This window comes from Nicotiana tomentosiformis, chromosome 9 (assembly GCF_000390325.3).
Source record: "Nicotiana tomentosiformis chromosome 9, ASM39032v3, whole genome shotgun sequence".
Classification (NCBI taxonomy): Eukaryota; Viridiplantae; Streptophyta; class Magnoliopsida; order Solanales; family Solanaceae; genus Nicotiana; species Nicotiana tomentosiformis.
The window spans coordinates 19,297,432-19,322,454 of NC_090820.1; the positions used below are offsets into that span (position 1 = coordinate 19,297,432).

At 35.9% G+C, this 25,023-nt stretch overlaps 2 long non-coding RNA genes across 15 annotated transcripts in view; both read right to left on the minus strand.

The window, feature by feature from the left end:
• The window catches only part of LOC138899410 (uncharacterized), a 303,148-nt gene that overhangs the window by 204,662 nt on the left and 73,463 nt on the right, over positions 1–25,023 (minus strand). The gene's annotated exons all lie outside the window — the stretch shown is intronic.
• On the minus strand, positions 20,411–23,588 carry LOC138899513 (uncharacterized). Its single transcript, XR_011411206.1, has 2 exons — positions 23,308–23,588; positions 20,411–20,708 (listed from the first exon to the last, which is right to left on the minus strand). It is a non-coding gene; the product is annotated as an uncharacterized lncRNA (long non-coding RNA).

Here is a 25,023-nt window from a genome sequence, read left to right on the forward strand (position 1 = left end):
GGAATTTGCTCGGTTTCTTAGGAGTGTGGGTTACTCTTTATTCCCTTGGGTGTTGGTGTGCTAATGGGGAACAGGTCGTTCGGTTCGTATGGTCGGTTCAATTGAGATTTGAGTAGAGTGGATGACTCTCGAGAGTGGTTCTAATGGATTCAAGATTTATATGTAGCGATATGGAATTTTCAAGATTTATATATGGCTAGAAACTAGGAGTTGCATTGGATGGTGTCGAGACGTGTGGCATTTTATATCATTGTGGATTTTACATTTCAGTATCAAGAAGGTGATGGAAACAATTTTAGGTTCACATAAGGTCTCTTTAGAGTGGGTGACTCGGTTGTGGTGCCTTGGGGTGCTTAAGAGGGAGTCAGCGGCTTATGGGCCTTAGGGCATTATGGTTTTACACTAGGGTCTCTTGTGTGGTGAATTTTTGTTAGGGATCGTGGTGTTCTAGCAAGGAGAAGTACCAATTTGAAAGTAATTTGGAAAGGACTTGGAGAAATAGGACAACGTGGTAGTAGGTTGGGTTGACACAGTAATGGGTATGATCGGTTCTCTGGGTACTTATGACGTGGCTAGTCTCTACAGGTGTTTTGTGGCAATGCTCTTGGGTTTTGGGAATTTGCGTGGCTGGGTTGAGTCAGAGAGATTTGATTTAGATAGATTGGTGTGCAAATGGGTTTCGAAGAGTTCTCAATGGTTTTTACCAAGGTTCGAGGGGTATATTTCCTGCTGGCGTGAGGAGCATGTGGTGTATAGTGAGTTTCTCCTAGATGAAATCAAATGGAAGGTTCTTGGCTAATTGAGTATGTAGTTGCTTGTGACTCGAAGTAACTATGAAGTTCTCGTATTTTTCATATGATGGCATAGTATATACGGTGTGTTGTGTGGGATTGAGGTTTACGTGAGCGGGATCACAGTTCTATTTGGAAGGGAAGGTCATAAAATTCATAGGCAATATGGACGGTTTCAGATGACTAGGTAAATGATATTACTATTTGGTATGTCTTGATGAGAGTATATATTTCAGAAGGGGCAATGTGTTTTGATTTATGGATACTTCAGTGGTATTTCATCACTCTTCTGGTTGATCGACTGCTGATATTTAATTTTGCTATGTGGCACAGAAGAATTTTAGAAATATTCCTCGTGGGATGATCGTGTATGAGAGATGAGTTAAGACATTCTGGCGGTGGAGTTGGGATCAGATATAGGATTCGTGTGTTCTATGGATTTAGAGACTGTGAGTTCTCAAGAGCAGGTTGTTTTCATGGTTGTGGACTGTGAAGTCATGGCCAAAGCTAGCTAGATGGTAAAACGTATTATGATTCAGTAATTGTGGACTTTCAGAGGTTATTTATCTATCTGTGGGTGACTAGAGCTGATTTGGGAGTCCATTGGTATGCCTAATTAGGATGTGTATTCTACCCCGAGCCGGATTGGTTGGCTCCATACTGCTATTATTGAGGGATTTGTCATTCGGTTATAGATGAGCTTATTCGTATTCTGTTATGTTCGGTGAGTTACTCTTCTATGCTACGAGGAGTTGTGATTCGTTGGTTATATGCACATATGGTGCGGTTCTATTGGGGCCTTATAGCGGAATTTGAGTGAGATGAGTATTTGGGTATTGCATGATTGATTACATTGGTTATGTCCTTTCGAGTTTTGGGTGGTATTGTGTCATTGGCTTCTCTATGGTTATGGTAATGCACTTTGGGGACTTAATGTCGAATTGTGCATGGTTATTGATTTCGAGCATGGTGGCTCGAGGTGTCTCATATGGGCTAGTGTTTGGATGGGATCGCGCATTGCGGCAGAGTTATGTTGAGATATGATCCTTTGTGTTATATTCGTGTGTTATGGTTCTACGGTGTGTGATGGGTTCTTATCATTGCGTTGGGGTGGTACTCGTCGAGCTTGCAGGGCGGTTCTCTTGTTTGAGTCATTTTTGTGATTGAGTACATTTGGAATAATGCTTATTGGTGCACGGATTGCACGGGTTGCGGCTTTGGATAGTATTGGTGTGACATGTCAGTAGAGTAGCTGGTATTTGATAGGATGAAGTCGTCGGATCTAGGATGGGTGCTATCAGATTTGATTGTGATATATTTGGAAGGATAATATCGAAAGTCGGCTTAGAAATTTGTTATGGTTCTTGTCGAAGGAGAGGGAGCTCCAAGGCTGGTGGATCTGATGAATGGTTACGAGTTTCTGTGTGTTTCTTTCATCATCGGTAGTGTACGAAGGTTTTAGAATAGAGTCTTATTCGATATGAGGTTTATTACCGGCATCAGGTTGTTTTGAGCAACTACTATGATTAGAAAACATTGCTTCGAGCATTTGAGCTATGTGGTATTTGAGTTTTGAGTATTTGAGTTATGGTTATGTCTTTTGGTACAGCTTGTTCGGACTTATACAGTATGTAGGTTGCAGGATTTAGATCTTATAAGAAATTCCCGATGTTAGAAATTGGATTCGAAGGCTTGTGGGCTAGGTTGCATTGAGAAATTTTGGTTATGTTGTGTTATCGGACCTGTATGGGATAGGGTAACATGGGATCACCCTCGGGTATGTACATGGTAAGGTTATATTATACGGCAGTTTGATGGCTTTGAGAACAACCCTGGACACGTTCGAGGACGAACGTATGTTTAAGTTGGGGAGGATGTAACGACCTAACCGGTCATTTTGAGCATTTGCACTTCGCTCGGTAGTTTACGGGCATTAGTAGCTCCGTATGATGCATTATGACTTATGTGAATCGTCGGTTTTGATTTTTAGGTTATTCGGAATTGATTTGAAAGAATGGATTTCATTGTCAAAGCTTTAAATTGGAAGAGTTGACCAAGTTTGACTTTTTTGTGAATTTGAAGCCGGAATGGAGTTTTGATTGTTCTGTTAGCTCCGTTGGGTGATTTTGTACGTAAGAGTGCGTCCGAATTGTGATTTGGAGGTCCGTAGTGGAATTTGGCTTGAAATGACGAAAGTTGAAATTTTGGAAAGTTTGACCGGAAGTGGACTTTTTGATATCGGATTCGGATTGTGATTCCGGGAATTGAAACAACTATATTATGTTATTTAGTACTTGTGCGCAAAATTTGAAGTCATTCCGGATTGATTTTCCATGTTTCGGCATGAGTTATTGAATTTGAAAGTTCAAAGTTCATAGATTTTGATTTGAGGTGCGACTCGTTGTTTCGATGTTGTTATGCATGATTTGAGGCCTCGAGTAGGTCTGTGTTATGTTATTGGACTTGTTGGTATTTTCGGGCGGGGTCCCGAGGGGCTCAGGCATGTTTCGGATTGATTTCGGATCATTTTCTTCAATGTTGCTATTGCTGGTTCTGGTGTGACCGCACATGCGGCTGGTTTGCGCAGGTGTGAGGGTCACAGAAGCGACGAAGGGGTCGCAGGAGAGAAAATATTGCTGGGAGCAGGGTTCCGCAGAAGCGGAGATTGCTTCGCATCTGCGAAGCCGCAAATGCGGTGAGTTGAGCGTAGAAGCGGATTGGAAGCGCAGAAGCGCAAGTGGGTGTGCACCTGCGAGTGCACAGATGCGGGTATTTTACCGCAGGTGCGAAGGCAGACCTCCAGTGTTTCTCCGCAGAAGCGTATTTTTGGTCGCAAATGTGATGCCGCAGAAGCGGCTAATGTACCGCAGGTGCGAAAGTGCTGGGCAGAATGATAAATACAAGGGTTCGCGATTTTGGCTTCATTTTAACATTTTCAAGCTCGGATTGATGCGATTCTTGGAGCAATTTACATCTTGTGGATTGGGGTAAGTATTTTCTACTTATTTTTTTTTATCTTATATCATGAATCTACCTTCGTTTTTGATAATTGGATTGTGAATTTTATAGAGGAAATTGGGAGTTTTGGCCTAAAGTTTCATAATATGAATTTTTGAGTTTTGAACATCGAATTAGAGTCGGATTTGAGTAAAACTAGTATGGTTGGACTCGTAATTGAATGAGTTGTTGGATTTTGTAAATTTGGTCGGGTTCTGAGGTGCGGGCCCGGGTTGGGCTTTTGGCCGATTTTGGGATTTTGATTCAAGATTTGATCTTTTTCGATCGGGATTGGTTCCTTTAGCATTGTTTGATGTATTCGAGTTATTTTTGGTTAGTTTCGAGCCGTTCGGAGGTCGGAACGCACGGGATGGCATTTTGGAGCACCGCTTGGCTTGTTTGGCATTGGTATTGGCTTGTTCGAGGTAAGTAACTCTTCTAATCTTAGTGCTGAGGGTATAAAACCCCGAAATACGTGTTATGTGATTTGTATTGAGGTGAAACACATGTTCGGTGACGGGCGTGTGGGCGTGCACCATGTGAATTGGGACTCTGTTGTTTCCATGGCACTGTATAGTGGTCCTACTTTGTTGATATCCGTATTTTCATCACGTGATAAAATGGTTAAGCTGTCAATCATACTAGATATCATGTTTAGGCATTTTGCCGATATTGTTTGGACCCATAGTGGTCGTTTCTTACTGTCATCTCACTGATTTCACTGTGCTTAGTCATATTCATGTATTCATATCATATCTCAGTCTCAATTATTTATTGATACATCATATCATTATTGTCGGGCTAGTTTCATAATATTGTGAGCCCGTGAGAGAGACTGGGGAGATTGACGACTGAGTGAGGCCGAGGGCCTGAGTGAGAGTGATATTTTGAGATCGGGCTGCACGCCACAGCATGTTATATTGATTACATTTGATTGGGTTTGGCTGCACGCCGCAGCGATATAGCGCTTGGGCTGAAAGGAGCCCCTCTAGGAGTCTGCACACCCCTAGTGAGCGCAGTCGACTATAAACAGGGATCGGGCTACACGCCACAGCGGGTATAGTACAAAGCTGAGTGTTTGAGTGTGCTGAGCATAGTGAGAGAGAATGCGAGATAGTGAGATTGAATACTCTGAGAGTGAGAGTACATGAGCTTATCATCGAGATGCATTGCATTTGACATGCGTACTTGAGATATGTGAATAAAGGTGCATTTTCTTCTGCTACTCAGTTTTGGGGACATTTATGATTTTACTTGTATCTTGACATGTAGGCATAGAGAAGTACCTTCTTCATGCTATTTGAAAACGAAACATCTTACTATTTGTGGAAATGAGTTTTGGGAAAAATCATAGTTTTCAAACTTACTAGTATATTGGCTTTTCGGTAAAAGATTTGGATTTTCACTGAGATGCTTGAAAAGAAATGCCTATTTTTCTGGAACTGTGAACGAACTGAGCCTTTTTATTTCTGAGATACTCGTTTGTTACTTGTACTATGCTGTTATGAACTGTTGTGGAATATTGGTGTTGGACCCGACCCCTTTTTGTTAGCTCGTCACTACTTTCAACCTAAGGTTAGGTTTGTTACTTATTGAGTACGTGGGATCGGTTGTATTCATACTACACTTCTACACCTTGCGTGCACATGTTAGTTACTGATGTGGATGTGTTCAATGAGAGCTGGATTGAAGATGTACCTGCGTTCCGGTTGTAGCTGCCCCTTGTTCGTGGTAGCTTTAGGTATATAAAATTATGTTTATGTACTTTTCAAACAGACTATGTATTTATTTTATTTCGGCTTTGTAAACTCTATTCTTAGAAGCTCATGATTTGTACTACCAGTTTTTGGAGAATATATTAGATTCAGATATTTCTTTACTTAATTGCTTTATTAATTGTTATTGTAATTGGTTAGTAATTAATTGGCTTACCTAGCGGGTTGGGTTAGGTGTCATCACGACTAGTCGGATTCTGGGTCGTGACCCGAAATTCTCTCTTTTCAGATATTATTTGGGTAATACAGTAGAAGATTGTGGGAGGTTTTGCTGAGGTTGCGGTCTTGCTGCTCTGGAACTGGAGACCGAGATTAATCTGCTTTGTTCACGCTTCAAAGAGGTAACTCGTATAATCTCTATATGTGCTAATTATTTAATTTACACGTGAATATAATACTGAAATTGCTTCTGCTGCTATATATAATCCAACACCCACCCCTTCCTCAACCAAACAACAAAAAGAAGAATTAATGGAAGCTATAAGAAAATCTTGTGCTATAAGGCACCAACCGTGGTTATTTTAGTCTTTACAAAACAAAGCAGGTGAGGCAAATTCAGAATTTGAATATTATGGATTCGAGATTAGGATTTCAACGCGAACCATTTGATTTGTGTTCAAATCTATTATTTCTATGAACTTAGAGGAAATTTTTATACATACATACATACATGGCCCGAGTCAAAGTTATTGGATTCGGATGAACATATAATAACAAGTATATTTGTTTAGAACAGGTTGTTTTTATTGGCTACTGTTTGGGCCAAATGTTTATGCTAATGTGGTGAAATAAAGTTCATTTAATTCATAATTATACCAAAAATAGCAAGTAGACATTCTTTGGGACATCTTTCTTAACTAATTATGGAAAGATTCCAGCTCTTCCAATACTATATACACTTTGATGAAGTACACATATCTGAGCAATATATATAAAAGTTGGAATCAAAATTAGCTAAGATTATGTTTGTTCTTTAGCATTGATATATATTCTCCGGGCATTGATGAGATGGTTGTAAATTGTAAGCAAAGTTTGTACGCGTTGTTCATTTCAAAGACTTTTGTGTGTCTTTTATTTTCTTTCACACATGGCTGCATCAATGCCAAGAACTGTGGAGATGGGAATCAAAGACTGCTTGGGGCTAACAAGACACTGATTCTTAGATGAAATGACTGTGTGATACATTCTATATCGAGGTTTGTTATATTTTTAATATGATGGAACACCACATTACGACATTAGAACCTGATCTAGTCATCAAATTAAAGACCTAAATAGTAGGCTTTCTTTCTAGTGGCGGAGGCAGAAGCCGAGTCATCGGTTCGGGCGAACCCAATAGCTTTTGTTCAAATATTGTATTTATATTAAGAAATTTATTAAATATATACAAATATTAATTTAAAACTCAATCATTAGCATTTGAAGTCGACATTTTAAAATTCAGAACTCCTATACTTATATGTTTCTCTCACTTGCTAAATTTTATACTATATTCTTTTACATTTAGGTATTGTTTTGAAGGGAGTACTGATGCAACTGTAAAAGTTGTCATCACAACGGTAAGAGTATTTTAGCACCTTGTATGTATATTCTTTTTTCTTGTAATTTTTGGCACACCTAATAATTTCCTCCTTGAACTTATAAGTATACGTTTCGAACTAAGCTACATAAGTAGTTGGACCAAGTCCGTATCATTTTCTCCGAGGCTTCACACAATTAAAAGTATCCCAATACTTAATTTGTAATATAGTTTAATTTTTTTCTTTTTAACTTTTAATGTAAGACTTTATTCTCACGCCCGACCTTTATTCAAAAACAATCTCTTACTCTTGTAAGGTAAGTACTCCTGTTATTGCCCTTTTCTGTCTAGGTTCACGCTAGCTTCAATAGTCATTTTCTTTTTCCCATCTTCTTTCTCTTATTTTATTTATTTACTATCATTTATATATAGGTTGGGCTTGGAAAATCTAGCCTTATGAACAATGCCTGCCTCACTATTTGGTGTATACATATATATCTTTTTTAGTATGTTCTCGTGCCCTATTGATATCACTAAGAAGTTAGAACTAACAATTTGAACAAAGGGGTGGGGGGAATAGTCTATATATATTACAATCAAAACACTTTTTCTTTTTAATCAAAACACTTTGGAGCTTTCTATCTTAAGAAAAAAGAAATTCCTGAGAGTGGATTCAATTATAATATTGAAAATACCCAAACCTATGCTAATTGTTTCAGAATCTGATGCAGAGATACATAAATAAAAAAAGCGATATTAAATTTGGCGAGATACTTTTTTTATTTATTTAAAGAAAATGTTTGTAAAGAAATATTAAGGTAGTGGTTACTGAGCTAAATTAGAGTAGACAAAACTTTTTTCCCACTGTTGTAGGGTATGAATATTTGGCTGAACACTCTTTGGTGCTCTCACATCTTATAGAGAAAAGGAAAATGCTAAATTGCTGATTCTATTTAGTCTCAGAATATTAGTACAACTATGAACTATATACTTTGTTCCCTATGCCCTCAACATTTTCAATAGACTTAACCAATTGAATAAAAGATAATCTAGTACATATCAAAGCCTTAGATATTGTCTAATTAGAATATCATTGATTAATTAATTGGACGGAATGCCTTCTGTCACGATCCAATTTTCCCTCTGTATGACGTCGTGACGACACCTAGTCTCTATAACTAGGTAAGCCTAACATTTGCGGAATAATGAAATGAAAACATGAATTAAATAACTAACTATTCAAAATACACAGTAATCTCAAAATCCGAAACATCGTAAGTCACAAGCTACAGAAAGAAACTAGTATCTCTATACACCATAGTCTAATAACAAAAGTAAGGAAGGTAAATGACATAGAAAGGAATAGAGGGGAACTCTGAGGTCTGCGGACGCTACAGATATACCTTGAAGTCTCCGTACAACAGCAAGCACACTCAGATGGTAGCGGGGCTGATAAGAAGTACATGGATTTGCACACAAAATATGTGCAGAAGAGTAGCATGAGTACACCATAATCGGTACCCAGTAAGTGCCAAGTCTAACCTCGGTAGAGTAGTGACGAGGTTAGGTCCGGGCACTACTGGAATATGATAATAAAGCAAGGCAAAAATAAAATATCGCAGTAAAATAAAGACCGAAATTTAACAAGAAAGAATTTATAGAAGGTAACAACTCAATACACAGAAATACAACAAGGGATATCGCGAGATACCGTCTCGTATTCCCAAACGTAAATGTGCAGGGAGATCTTCTGGAATACCGTTCCGTAGTCCCAAAGTAAATATGCAAGACAGGGGGATCTCCCGGAATACCGTTCCGTAGTCCCAAAGTAAATATGCAGCGCAAACAATAGAAATACAACTACATCACGAAATCTTACGATTTAGACTAAGTACCAGTCAAGGAAGAAGCAGAAAAATCACTAAGCATGCTGCACAGAGTTCACATAAGCAAATAAGACACGTAGACATGTTGTATTAGACTAAACAGGATAGCTACACATATTGGAATAACTCAATTAAGAATGAAAATAGATTAATACTCATTAAAATGGTATAACTTAAAAAAAAAAAAAAAAAAAGGAAAACAGGTTGTTGCTTAGTAAGAAAATCGAGTTTTTTCACAACTAGCCCGTGTACGTACTCGTCACCTTATGTACATGGCGCTCACATATCATAATAGTTCCAAATCTTAAGGAGATTTCCCCCACATAAAGTTAGGCAAGCCATTTACCTCGAACCAAGCTCAATCAATCGGTCACAATGCCTTTCTCACGAATATCCGGCTCTAAATGGCCCAAATCTAGCCAAAAGCAATTACATATCATAAATACAACCATAATAGACTCATCTAATTAATGAAATCAATAATATAACAAAAATTCCGAAATTCGTCCTAAAAAGTTAATCAGGATCCACGTCTCGGAATTGGGTAAAAGTCACAAAATCCGAAAGCCCATTCACTCACGAGTCTAACCATATCAAATTTACTAAAATCCGACACCAAATGGTCCTTCAATTCCACAATTCAAACTTTCCAAATCCCTAGCCTCAAACTCCCAAATTCCACCTTAAATACACCCCAACTAAGTGGAAAAATAAATGGGGAAGCAAGATTATTGATAAAAAATAAGCACAAGGGACTTACCTCAAGAAATGCCTCGAAAATACTCTCACAAATCGCCCTAAACCGAGTTTGCAAAGTCCAAAATGACAAAAATTACGAAGCCCTTTGGTTTTAAATACTGCCCAGGCATTTTTGCACCTGCGGAGCCTGGGCTCGCACCTGCGTGCCCACTGGTGCGAAAAAAATGTGGGCGCACCTGCGAAAACAACTAACCTTGGCTGCCTCCGCTTCTGCGACCACTGGTCCGCATCTGCGCTATCGCAGGTGCGGAGAAACCATCACACCTCTGCTGATCTCCACCCCTTCCGCGCCTGCGCTCAACCTACCGCACTTGCGGCTAATACCCTCGCAGGTGCGATCATACCAGCAAAAGACCAAACTTCAAAAATTTCTCAACTTCCATTCCAAGTCTGTTAACCACCCAAAACTCACTTGAAACCTCCGGGACCTCAACCGAATATACCAACCAATCCTAAAATACCATACGAACTTAGTCGAGCCCTCAAACCACATCAAACAATGCTAAAATCACAAATCATCCTCCGATTCAAACTTAAAGAACTTGAAACTTCTAAATTCGACAACCGATACCGAAACCAACCAAACCACGTCCGATTGATCCCAAATTTTGCACATAAGTCATATTCAATATTACGGACTTATTTCAACTTCCGGAATAAGAATCCAACCCCGATATCAAAAAGTTCACTACCGGTCAAAACCTCCAAAAATTCGACTTTCGCCATTTCAAGCTTAAATAAGCTACGGACCTCCAAAATACAATCCGGACACGCTCCTAAGTCCAAAATCACCTAACGGAGCTAACGGAACCAACTTCACACAGTTCCGACTACGGTCTAAATCCTAAGGCTTAAGCTCCCATTTTAGGGACTAAGTGTCCCGCAACACTCCAAAAACTAAAATGAAGCCTCCCGACAAGTCACAATAGCAGAAATAGATATGTGAAAACAGTAAATAGGGGATCGGGGTTTTTACTTTCAAATGACCAGGTGGGTCGTTACACCTTCTTTGAGGAAAAATTGGACGGACGCTCTATTTGGTCTCCCCCATTTAACCTATACTCACTTTTTTTAAAAGTTTTAATTTGTACCCGCTTTTTAAACAACCCCACACTTCTTTCTCCTCCTCCTTCATTTTATTCTTCTTCTTCGGGTGACAATGATTTTATATAGTGTTTGTGAATATATTTTAATGTAGTTTATGATATTTTACAGTCGTGAGCTGTTATGACGCTTTATTGTTTACTATTGCATAGGGTTTCTTCTTCTTCTTCTTTTTAATTGCAAAATGGGTTCATTAGATTTATTGTTGTTTCTAGTAAGGGATGGATCTATGTAGAATAATAGGGGTGGTACGTCACCCGGACGCCTCTGTTGAAACTTTGTATATATATGTAGATATGTATAATAAATACAATAAATAAAAGTCATGCCACTGGATGTAGCAAAGTGTTATAAGGTGCCGGTGGTAAGGAGTCTAGTTTTCTGTCTTGAGGGCACAAGTTCGAACCTAGCATTTTTCAATTTTTGAAACATTTTTGGTATGCTAAGTTATTCCACATTTTTAGTATGCTAAGTAACTCTACATTTTTAGTATCTTAACTAACTCACGCTGATAACTTAATTGTAAAAATAACCTTTTTTCTTTTATTAATTTTGTTGTCTTTCCTTTTCTTCCTTTTTATATTAGGCATAAAATATAACATTTTCCCGTCTTCCAAATCTTCTCCTCTTTTTTCGTCAAAATTTTAGAAACCTTCCGCTGCTACCTCAACTTTTCTCCAGTTGTATCTTCTTATCTTTAATTTTACATTGATTTAAATTGCTAACAAGATACAACAAAAAATAGCATGTCAAGTCTTGGTTTCGTGTCAAATGGTGATTTAAAAAAGAAATCTTCTTTATGTTAGTAGAAATTATGCATGTAAGCTTGAGTTGATGTATGAACATGAAATTTTTAATATAATATTTGGAATATTATTTATCTATTTTCTATACAGATCAAAAAGATGAATAACTCGAATCAAAGCTCAAAGTTAAAATCGAATGGTTACTATATTTGGACCATGTAAATAGCAATGCGTCTATTTTTAAAGTAGCGTGGCACCCGAAACCTTCAAGTTCCGGATCCGCCTATATTTCTAGTTGTTCAACTTGTGAGTAGGGTAAGGTCGAGCTTCAATGATTTGCAAGACTATTACAAATGGGAAAGAATTACCATGTTTGTTAGGTTGCATTGGGACCTTAAAGGTTACCATTATGTAAGTAGTTGTGAATTGGATTACAAAGTTATCATATTTCTTACTTGTTGAAACTATGTACATTAGATCGAGATATACACGGATATTCAGAACAAAATTTTCGACTCCAAGGAGGATACAATATCCACCATCTTTCACAAAGGTCACGCTTCACTTTACGCTTTTGAAAATCTTTCCAAAAAGATTTGGGTACACGAGCAGACCTTAGTACCATATTTCACCCGCCGATGAATGACAATCTGAATGTACTATAGAGATATTGGAGGAAATATTAAGAGCATGTATCCTTGATTTTAGAGGTAGTCAGGACGATTACTTATCTGTAACTGAATTTGCTTACCATAATAGTGTTGGGGCAAGTATTTAAGATGGCTGCATGCGGGTTATTGCATGGTTGGAGTCCTCGTTCCCTATCAAATAGTTTGGACAGAGAGGCTAAGGTATAGGAACCAAACCTAGCATGGGAAGCTATTGATAAGGTTCAGTTGATCAAGCAAAGATTGTTCAATATACAAAGGAAACAAAAGTCACGCAGATAAGTGGAGAAAGGCACTTAATGTTCTTTGTTAGAGATTGAGTATTTTTACGGGTTTCACCTATGAAGGGCATGATACGACTTAGAGAAAAAATGAAGTTTGAAATTTAAAGAGCCATATGAGATATTTGCTTGAGTGGGAGTCATGGCTTATCATTTATCATTTTCACAGGGTGATTCTCATTTATCCATTATTTAATATGTTTATATTATATATGGAAGTATACAGCGTACCCTTTCATGTGGTTTTTGCTATGCAACTTGATTAATTTGTCTAATGAGGAAATACTAGTGGCTATTACTGATAGGAACAATATAGCAATTAGGAAATAAGATTTTCAATGACAATATTCTGTGCCGACCTCTTTAGTCACCACAAAAAGTAAGTGTCGAGTTACCACAATAAGTAATGGTTTCAACAACAAATTCTATGTCGTTGTTTTGAGTAGCGACCTATCTTAAATTTATTTTGTGGGGCATTTGTTTACTTTTATACCAAGCTTAGTCACTACAAAAGCTAATAATAAAATAAATTAATTTTTTGTCAACGAAGCTCGCCACAAAAAGTAAGTAAATACGCCACAAAATAGATTTAAGGTAGATCGCTACTCAAAGCGATATCATGTAGATTACTGCTAAAGTTGTACTCGACACTTGCTTTTGGTGGCGACTTAAGAGGTCACCACAGAACATCGTCATTGTAAACCTTATTTCTTGTAGTTGTAGTAAGGAAGTGTTACCAAAAGGCATACTGTTAGGTTTAGAATTTTAATGACGATTAATAACAAAAAGCCTTGACTAATATAAATCTACTATGTATGCAGATTCTCTAATCAAATCCAATGAGGCATAAGAGAATTAAGAAGCAACAACTCTGAAGAATACAAGGAAGGAAAGAAAATTTATCTAGCATATCAAAAAGCTAACGGCTATAATATTCAAATTTGCCCATCAAAGAAATACAAGGAAGGAAAGGGAATCAATCAAACAAGCAAGAGATTCTCAAGCATACAAGGAAGGAAAAGAAATCAGTTAAGTACGAGAAATCAACGGAAGACTCAAGAGCAAATGATTGGGAAGATAAAGGAGCCAAACTGCACATTGAGAATGAATCTGGATGTACTTCACACGCTGGATTTATGAAGTTACCCTTGGGTCCTACTCTTAAGAGATTCTGACTCAAAAGGAAAGGACGCACTTTCAATGGATTTTTCACAATCTCAGAAAAAGGAATCAGGAACTCCATCGAGCACTATTAAAGAAGAGGAGGAAGGACGTGGAAGTTTACACAACTTAATACATGCATCTATATCTTTCTAGTTCTTATTACAAATACTGTATTCTTGAGTTTACTAGTGTCGCAAAAGATAGGAAGAGAGAAAACAAAACAAGAGTTGTGTCAAGCAAAAATAAACACTATTGCTGAATATTCTTAGTGGTCAACGAACTAAAATCACAACTGTTGAAACGACTCAATATTGAAGATCTAAGAGAATCCTTATAATCCAAGGGAATTTGATGTAGGTACCACATTGGTACTGAACTAGTATAAAACTCATCTGTCTTTACTGTTTTTATTTATGCATAACTTACTTCTATTGAAATTAAACATGGTGGAAATAATTAGTCGACTATTTCTCTCTCTAGTCAACTAAGTTTTGAAATTGGACACAATTCACGCCTCCCCTCTTGTGTTACAATTGGTATCAGAGCAAGGACTATACATGTTAATTAGGCCGGGCTGACTCGTTTACAACCGAGTTTAGCCCGGGTCAGCCCGGTACTATAGCATTGGGGGGAGGGGGCAGGCTGGGACGGGTTGGGCAGGGAGCGGGTTTCAAACGAACAGTTTTTTGATACCGGTACACCGGAACCCGTGAACCCGTTAACGGGTTTTTAACGGGCTACAGCCCGGTTCAACCCGGTATCCGTTATAAATATTTTTATTTTTTTATTTTTTGGACCGTTGCCAACTGTCAAATTCAAAAATAACCGTTGGCCAACGGCCCTTTTTTGCAGAAATGACCATTTCAGCCTACCCCCTTAAGAAAATAGCCCACACACTCCTAATATTTGATAAATTATTTTAACCTTTTATATATACACACACACAAACACACTTCATTGTAATTTGCAAACACACTTCAATTACTTTCAAATTTTAATTTTAAAATTTTAAAATTCAAATTTCAAATTTAAAACTTTAAACTTCAAAGTTTAATTCTAAGCCTTAAAAGTTTGCAAACACTTAAGTATCAATAACATTGAATAAGAAAAACAAAATTTACTTTAAAAAAAATAGCCCTGCCCGGTCCAGCCCGTTAAGCCCGAACCCGGACGGACCAAAAAAACTCCGAAAAAGTACAACCCACTAACAGCCCGCTAACAGCCCGAAACGTTAAACGGACGGGCTAAATTTTTTGTGTACAATCCGTCCCAGCCCGCCCGTTAAACACCTCTAGCAAGGACTCAAAAGTATTACCTAACATCAAGTGAAGAAAGATCATGGGATCAAACACAGTCATTGGAGCACTATTCCAAGAAGGAACCTCTCGAGTAAGACCACCCTACTTCAACGGTCAGTACTTTTCACACTGAAAAGTGCGAATGGAAACTTACACTATGTCATATGACATTAGAGTATGATGTGTGATCAAAAAGGAAAATCTTCCAATTCCACTAAGGAAAGATAAAGATGGTGAGATCATAGTATCATCTGACCTTCTCGATTTAGATGATTACACTGAAGAACAAGCAACAGTTATTCAAGTGAATACTAAGGCAAAGAATCTGCTGTATAATACCATAAGCGGAGAAGAGTATGGAATGATATCAAGTTGTGAAAGTGTGAAAGAAATGTGGCACAAATTAGAAGTCACATATGAAGGAACAAACAAAGTGAAAGAAACAAGGATAAATTTCCTAGTTCGTGATTATGAATTATTCCAAGTGAAAGATGGAGAATCAGTGAAAAAAATGTTCTCACGATTCAGCAAAATTATTGGAGATTTAAAATCCTTTGGTACACCAATCAGAAATGAAGAACATGTCAGAAAAATACTAAGGAGCCTACCCCACTATTTGGCAACCCAAAGTCATTGCACTGGAATGTCAAGATCTTGACAAGATGTCATATGATGAACTTAGAGGTGATCTAATTGCCTTTGAGAAAATTCATTTAGACAGACAAGTACATCGAGAAAAAAAAATGCAGTTGCATTTAAAGCAACCGTGGCTGAGTCGGAAGAAGAAGAAGAAGAAGAAGAAGAAGAAGAAGGAGGAGGAGGAGGAGGAGGAGGAGGAGGAGAAAAAGAAGAAGAAGAGGAGGAAGAAGAAGAAGGAGAAGAAGAAGAAGGTGGAGAATAATATGAGAACATAACTATTCTCTCCAAAGTTGTAACAAGTATGATGAGGAAAAATAGAAATAGTAGAAGAGGTAAACCAAATGTCATAAAGGGAAGAATGGGAAATGAGAATGACAAAAATGATGGAAGATGCTATGAATGTGAAAAATACAGACGTATTCAAGCAGAATGCCCTGAACTAAAAAAGAAACTTAGCAGAAATTTTCAAAAGAAGAAGTCATTTGGAGCATGGAGTGATGAAGAAGAATCTGATCATGAGAAAATTGTCAATATGTATTTTATGGCCATCAAAGAAGACAGTGATGAAGATTCTGGTGAGCATGGCCTCATGGTAGACGAAGGAACAAGCGAGGTACGTCTGCCTATGTGTTTTAAATGCAATGAATTTCAAGAATTTATTGATATTTCCCTTGCAAACATTGAGAAAGTTCTACATGAACTTCGAAAGATTCAAAGAGAAAAGAAAGACTGGGCACTGAAACTAGAAGTATGTGAAATTAAAAGAGACATACTCCAAGAAGAAGTTCATGAACGTTAACTTAAACTAAATTGATAGCGAAAATCTACCAGTCACAGTTCCATCAAATCAAACCAGTCAACTTCTCATAAAAACTCATCTCGGAAAAGAAATCATTCTGCATGCATTCATTGTGGCAAAGATGGTACAAATCTAACCATTGCAAGTTTAGAAATTATAGAGAAAAGGACTCTGAAAGTTTTAATGATCCATCTTATTTTTATTATGGAAAACCTGGCCATACATCTAACCATTGCAGGTTTAAGAACAATAAAAGGTGGGTTTGGTAACCCAAGGCTTCAATTCAGGCAAATAACACAACCAATACATCTTATGGTTTCTCACTCAAATAACACAACCAACACAAGATTAACCTTAGGAACAATCAAGAAGATGTTATACATACCTTGGACAACAACCACAACTCGAAACCCTGTCTTAATTTAGCTCACAATAGCCCTCAATCATACCACAACATCATAGAAGTATTCTCTTGTAGTCCTTAACACCTTTGATGATGATTTTAGTTGATTTCCCGTGAGTTTGGTTCTTGGGATCTTGGGATATGTTAGGGAGGGTTTTAGAGAGCTGTTAGATGAAATTTGGGTGAGAAATAACCCGAAATGAGTCTGAAACGCCTTTAAAAAAAGTAAGGTCGGAGGTCATCTCAAGTGGATCCCAACCGAGTTGCTTGGGCAGTCTCGCGAAAACGCGAATATCTCTCTACTCCGATATCGTATCAATAAACGGTTTAATGCGTTGGAAACTAGATTCGTAGACCTTCAATTTGGTATATAATATGTCCCAAAAAGGCCTCATATAGTACATAAAATTTATTTCTCAAAAAGCTCTGTCATAAGGAAAATTATTAACAAGTCTCATATTCATTACGTCGCCTTGGGACGCACATGGTGTAAAATTCAGGGTCTGTCTCCAAACCTCGAGCCTGGTGTTAATTTTGCCTCACATCTCGTTAATCAATACTATGCCATTCACAAATAATATGAATCATGACACCTCCTCGTGAATGTGACGCATCAATACATCCATTCCCAAAGCAAATAATCTAAAATTAAATTTAACTGGAAAAAAAACTAAAGCTATCGATTACTTTAACAATCTCGATATAGATTTCATCTTTGATTAACTTATTTTCTTCATTCCTTCTTTCATCTAATTACTTTCTAAGTTATCAGCGCCTCGCTTGATTACACCCAATTATTGTAACATCTTTACTAAGTGTATTTCTCTCGGTATTTCTCTCGATTATACAAATAGTAAATGTATTAAAGCGCCCTAAGTGTTTTAGATAGTTGACTAACTAACCCTAGGTCTCATGATTAGATATGGACCCTTTAATTTCGAGGTATATATGATCACAAGCAAGTGCATTACTACTCTCTACAACCATTTAAGACGAACAAATAAATTATGATCAATCAAGCACATATGAGAAAGTAAAGAATTCAGTCACTTCTTTCACCTACAAGTTTAAAATTGCTCTAAGAAACGTCAATCAAATCAAGAATAGATGCAATGAAAAAATTAATCCATATAGATAAATCATAGGATTCATCTAAATCCTACCACAAGAAAGCCACTCTATAGCAATGGTTCAATTCAAATAAAAAGTACTAAAGCCACAAAAGTTCATGGGTGCAAAGAGAGGCAAAATGTGAGAAAAAAATCCTCTCAGATCTTGAACTTCTTCTTGTAACCTTGATTTTTGTGATGGATCCTTGATTCCTAATTTTAGCCTACCAATGTGTGTCAAAAGTTCCTAAAAAAAACTTTTATACCTCTTAAAACTACCATAATGCGCGTCTCATATAAGTTGAAACTCAAGTTTCGACTGTACAATGGTAAAAATTGGCACTACAACACCATTTGTTGTCACTGGGTGGTGTTGTAACGCTATTAATATTACGGTGCAAAATAGGACCTCCGTAGTTTGTTGTTTTTCTCTTTTTCAGTTATTTTGGTATTCATTTCCATGTTATCCAAGCAACAAGATAGGTATAATATGTAGATTTATAACTTGCCAAAATTTGTATTCTACAACTTATACTCATATTTCGTTGGTTTGGATTTTACAGACGAAATATCTTATCTTATAACTTAAAATATTGAGATCAAGTCCTTTAAATCATTTGATTTATTTTTTGTAACTATGTTGATGTTTGAAACAGGTCTAAACTAGCTAGCCGGACTAGTGGGGCCCTATCTGGAGACATATTGAAAACTATGCCTTTCAAACCGAACGCAATGCCCGTCTTCCAAATAAAAAAAGAGCTCGTTGGAAAGAAAGATTGTGTGCGGCCTGTAGAGCACATGTAAGGCACAGTCAGGTTGCTCACGCAGCGGATCTCTCTCTATCTATAGATAGAGAAGTGTGAAAGTAATAGCCTTATGTTATGGCCGCCCCCGACTTACGGTCTTTACGCTACTACTATTGTGATGTGAGCGGTTCAAATTGGTTGAATCTTTCTCAATCATTCTGGCCGGAACTTGTATGCAACACTTGTACGGAGGTGCATGCATAAAGGTTGTACTACTTGATATTAGTTACGTACTTTATTGTGTACATGCAATGGTTTGTCGCCATTTCTTTTTGTATCATTAGGTATTTCCTCAGTCTACATCACTTTTGCAATTTTAAATGAAAATTCTTTTGCTACTATGACTCAACAATGGTGATATTGAAGTCTAGCTTGTACCAACAATCCCCAAGTGCCCTTTTCGTTTTCCCTTTCTTTGCACTATCTAAAGCTGGAAAGTTTCCATTGTTATAGCAAGTAGGAGTATAAAATTCGAAAATCAATTAATCAATGAACTATTCTTTGATATCATTAGCTAAGGCTCGACTGTATGGTTTCTCTATATTATCATTAGAAGATTTATCATAGCCAAAAAAAATTGTCGGCGGTCAATCTACTGCTACTGAGGCTCTTTTACCATGAATTGGGACTGGTTAAACACTGAGAAACTCAAACAAAAGGCTTGTTGTTAAAAACGAAAATGAAAAATTGAAAAGCTTGTCATCGTGTCTTTCATAGATATAACTTGTGCTTCACTTGATGATACTTTCACATGTTTTCCATCTCTCGAACTTTTTAGACAAAACTTTAATTGATATGAGAATAAAGATTAAAATTTTCTCTTTAATTGTATATAGTATCATTCTACATAGCAAAGTACTTGAAACATATATTTCTTAATTTGTTCTATAAATATGTCGGATAGTGTCGTGTTACTAGTTTGTGCCACCGGAGCTTAAGCCTTTTCTTTAGTATAATGTGTCCGTGACATAAATTTAATTTAAATTCATATGGTGGCAAATACAACATAATTTTTGAGAAAATAGAAAGAAGTTGATTTGAAGCTACAATTGAGAGGCTGTAGTTTTATAAACTATACATCGGAAAAGACCATATTATCAATTAACCTCAACTGAAAAAAAATCAATTATCTCAACTGCCATAATTTCATATACGTACATGTTTTGATAAGAGTTTATAATAATTTAAATAATTACACACTCATTAAAATGAGATACAGGGAAGTTTAACACCCATGAAAAGAAAAATGTATTTAATATTTTCCCCATTTTTGATTTTTTAAATCTATCATATTTCTTGGAAACATTTTGAAGAATATTTGGGAAAGGATTACATGTAAAATTTTATTTGCCAAAAAAGAAAATGTAAAAATATTCCGTTTTGACTTTGCCGACCATCGTGGGCTGTGTTCAGTTTTGGGCTCACCCATAACTATCTGGGATCATACACAAATATATATATATATATATATATACTAGAAATGAGCAGCCCGTGCATAGCACGGCCCAACAATAACCAAGTCAATATGATTGTTATTTTCATTTTTTGTTTTTTCTTGGCATTTTTTTTACGTCTATTTGCAATACATTTCATAAATATAAAAGAATTATTAAAAAATAATGGGACGGAACAAAACAATGTAGTTCACAAATGTACTCCAAAGCAACCAATCTAATCCGTCCTATTTGCAAATATTTTTTTATCCTCTTAGCAGATAAATTCAGAGGGATTACATAATGCTCATGGGTACTTTGAACTAATTCAATACCTATACTTCACTTGCGAAATTAGTGAATGACTTCACATATTTATGTCCATAATAATTAAAATAAAGGAATACGAAAACAGATATTAAAGGGGGAAAAAAGGTCCAACAATGCATTGAGAAGTTAAATGTCATGAATTCTAGTTGGGGCTTCAAACCGTGGCAAGCTGCCCTAAATTTTCGCTCTTGCAAACCCAGTCTAGAGAAGAAAATCAAATGTTTTAGGTGCTTCAACATATATATATATATATATATATATATATATATATATATATATATATATATATATATATATATATATACAAAAGGGAAGATGAATGTTACTGGAGAAAGAAACAAAAGTGTGAGAAGAACACCAATATTCAAGTCCCAAATGAATAAGAAACTTATGCCAGATATCCCATTACTCGTTATCAGATCCGGGAGAAGAACATATTTCAGGTATCTGTAGAAATACATGTAGCAACAATCAATTATATGCACAGTATGTGCCTTCAGTTTTCATGTCTTCCTAACATCCCTTTCAATGAAGTAATTGCATATAATGTATGATCCATTCTGGTCAATTGTCTAATATATGGTGTAGGATATAAGCTTCTATATTAGAAATGCATAGCAGAAGTTCTCATAAGTTAGCCTCTTATGGCCTATTCCCGTAGTACAATGCACTCATGAGATTTCTCAAATTTCACAATATTTCATTTACATGTAATATTTTCTAAATTACTGTAAACGATATTGATGTGTAGCATCTCATAGTTTATTTCTTTCCTAGACAATGGTACTACTACTTACTACGGCAATATCATGTGTTACATCATCATCACAAGAGGGTTGGGGTTGAAGTGAACTAACTATCCAGTCGAATTGATTGGAGTAGTCACAACCATTTTACCTACTAGTTATTGTTGTCCCTTCAACTCTATAAATTGTGAATTAAATGTTAAATTGCTTTGGTCTGGCCACTAATTTCATCTAAAAAAATTAAGAAAATCTCAAAACTTAGTCAATAAAGGGAGCTTTTGCCACCAAATCAATTAGAGGGTATATTGTACAACAACATGTAGTAGTTTAATATATAGCAGAATTGATAGAATATTAAAGTAAAGAATTTTAGATTACCCAATCCCTTAAAGGGGTGCATCTAATTGAGTTAACATTTATGCATCAATTTATTATGCAGTTATCCATTAGCAGATGCTTAAGCAGCTTTTTTAACACTTTATATTGATAAACTTTCTTCCTGAATTTGTAATATCAAAATGCAGGATAACCATTTTAGTGCGCAACTACCATATAAGAAATAAAGATGAGTAATAAGCACAAAATTCATGCAATATATAAACCTGTTTCAAGTTACTATTGATATCTATGTGCAACGTTTAATTTAATGATGATCCTTTTTAAAAAAACAACTATGACATTTAAGCAAAAGCCAAAATAACATAATTTTGACATGAAAAGGTGATGATATTAGACAGAATGTTAACATTATCCTTTGCTAGCTTCGACATCGTGCAACCAGTGCTTAAAGCCATCATACGTGAATGTTCTCCTGGAGAGATACAAATTATCCTTTGACATGTAAAAAGTGTTAAAACCAAATTTGCTACTCAAGAATAAAGAGGAACTGCATAATAAATATGTTGAAAGTTGATACATGGGAACTTCCTTACTGTTTGTTCCTTTAGTTCTAATTGAACCAGGAATTAGGATACTCCAATCACTCATACTATTTCAGCTAATTATGTTCATCTATGCGGAGTGTTATTGCGACTATGCAATAATTGCATTGTCACAGACGATGTCTTTTAATTCAACTTTATTTGTTCATAGTTGCATTAAAGGGGCTTTTTTGATAATTGGGATCAGTCTATATAATTCCCGCAGCCTAAACCTTTTGTCAGCATGAACTTTTTTAATTATTTGATCATTTTTATGATTCCCAAAGAGAATTAGTAATAAAAAAAAAGGAACGGAAGAAACTAATAGATGGTGAAAACATAAAATTATTCTTTCTTCATATTATCATCAATTTGTCTGATGAAAATGCAAACTGAAAGTATGAGTGCAAGTCCGTTTAATGAAAGTAGAAACAAGTGAGAAAGGTAGGAGTGGATGAATTTATCTACCACTAAAACAATACCACCAGCAACAGTTAGAGAAAAGTTTTGACTATTGAATTTGATGCAGGATCAACAATTTACTCTATGGGATCATTTCCAAAAAACAGTATGATTTTTATTAATAGGTGTTTTGAAATGCATTTTGATCTACTTGAGTTTTTTCCTGAATAAGAAAACTTATAATCTGCATTTGTACTGCATTTGGTATTAATTTTCTCTATTTTCTACTTCTTAGGCAGAAATGAAAAGTTAAAAAGAGAACTTTGAATAAACCATGACACCAAAAATAGAAAGGGAAACCATATCAAAGCAACAAAAAGCTTTTTCAGCCTAAACTAACATTTTAATTTTTCCTTCCCTCTTGAGACAGAATAATGTCACCGTAGCAGAACAACCAAGAAAATATTATACAAAGCAACAACATGCAATTCGATATTTGAAAGAACAAAAGGGGTAAACTTTAGGATGAGTGAGCAATATCTATACAAACAAATATGCATCTGGGAATCCGAAAAATTGAATTTGCAAAAAATCCTCAAAAATAAAAATGATAGAAATCAGCGGGGATCCAAAATATTCAAAGCCTTAGTGTGTGTGTGTGTGTATATATATATATATTGTCCACATAACTCAAAATAATAAAGAATATTAATATATTAGTTAAAAACTTACCTAAATCAAATAAAAAACGGAGTGAATTTCGGAAAGGGTGAACTGGCACTGTTAGGGCTTTTTTCTTGGACGAACCTGATGCCTCGAATTGGAAACTGTTCAGAGATTTGAAAAAATCAAAGAAAAAAAAGAAGACAGAGAGAATATTGGGAGAGAATCATCGCCGAAATTGTAGGACATTGATAAGAAAATGAAGAGAGGTAAATATTTTGAAGAACTGAAAATTGAAAAGTACTCCTCCGTGAATAGAAGAGAGATGGTTTTAGACCAATGTGGAATGAAAAATATACTAAAGCAATTTTATGATAGAGTAAAATGTCAAGTTTACCCCTAGTCGACCAACTTCTCTCTCTCTCTCTCTCTCTCTCTCTCTCTCTCTCTCTCTATATATATATATATATATATATATATATATATATATATATATATATATATGCACACACATTGATTTTAGACAATTATACGCATATAATATATACATTATATATATATATTATACCTCCATCGACTATTTGATGTTACATCCCGTGCTTTCGTTCTATGGCTTGAGTCGCTCGGCATGTGTAAATAGACCTGAGCCATGAAAGAATTTTGATCATATCTAAGTATGCAATTAAAGAGCACGGTGTATAAAAAGAAGAAGTCTCGAAATGATGTAAGACTTATAAGTGTGACGATGATGGTTAGGAACAATAGTTGGTGTTTGAAAAATAGGCGGTGATTACCTTGATAATGAGTTTAATAAATGTGTTAAATAACTCGGTATATATTAAATTGAGGTCAAAGAGTTTATGACGTGCATTAATTATATTTTGGAGTGTAGTGGAAGAAAGAACAAATATGGAATTAGCTAAAGATGAAAATGGACCTACCATAATTGAGGATGGACACCTTTTCACGTGGAATGCATAATATAAAATGAGGAAATGACTCATTCACTCTACATATAGGTGATCTGGTAGTTGTATGCATGGGTGGATAATTTATTTTTTATTATACAGGGGAAGTGGACCGCACGGCCCAAGGAGATATGAATTGTCTTAATATATATACTACTTGAATTAAATTAGTTTCTTAGTGAGAATAAAGGCAACAATGAAAGTTAGTTCTTTCTTACGGTACGAAAAGTTCTTTAACTTGAATTGAGATAGCAAATTTATTAATCATATCCCATTACTCAATTCATATAAACCTCATCTCAAACAACTAGAAGCCATTTACGATTGGGGTCAATTGGTTTTTTGGGTTTTTACAAACTTATTTTTAGTTTTATGACCCTACCTCTTTTTTTTTTTTACACATGGGAGATTTACTTTTACACATAAAAAATCTTTCATTTACACATAAGAGATCTAAAAGAGACATTTTCTTAAATTTAATATTGTAAAAGGCCAAGAAGGCCTAAAACCTCTTACAATTGCACCTTATGACAACTATCTCTAAGGAAATTGTATTACAATTTTCTTCTTGGTTTGGAAGATTTGTGTGTAAAAGTGTTGGGAAGGCTTATCTCCAGTTCATCTTATCTGTTTTCTTCAAATAATTAAGGTAATAATTCAACAATCCTTCTAGATAAGTTTATCTTCAACTTAGAGAAATCCTTTAATTTCTTATTGATGTAGAAATAAAGGTTCTTGTAGTATATTTGAGGAGGATTTGATTGTGTTGAAGGGCTGGAAGTATATTTATAAATATGTATATGTGTTGTTATCCTTG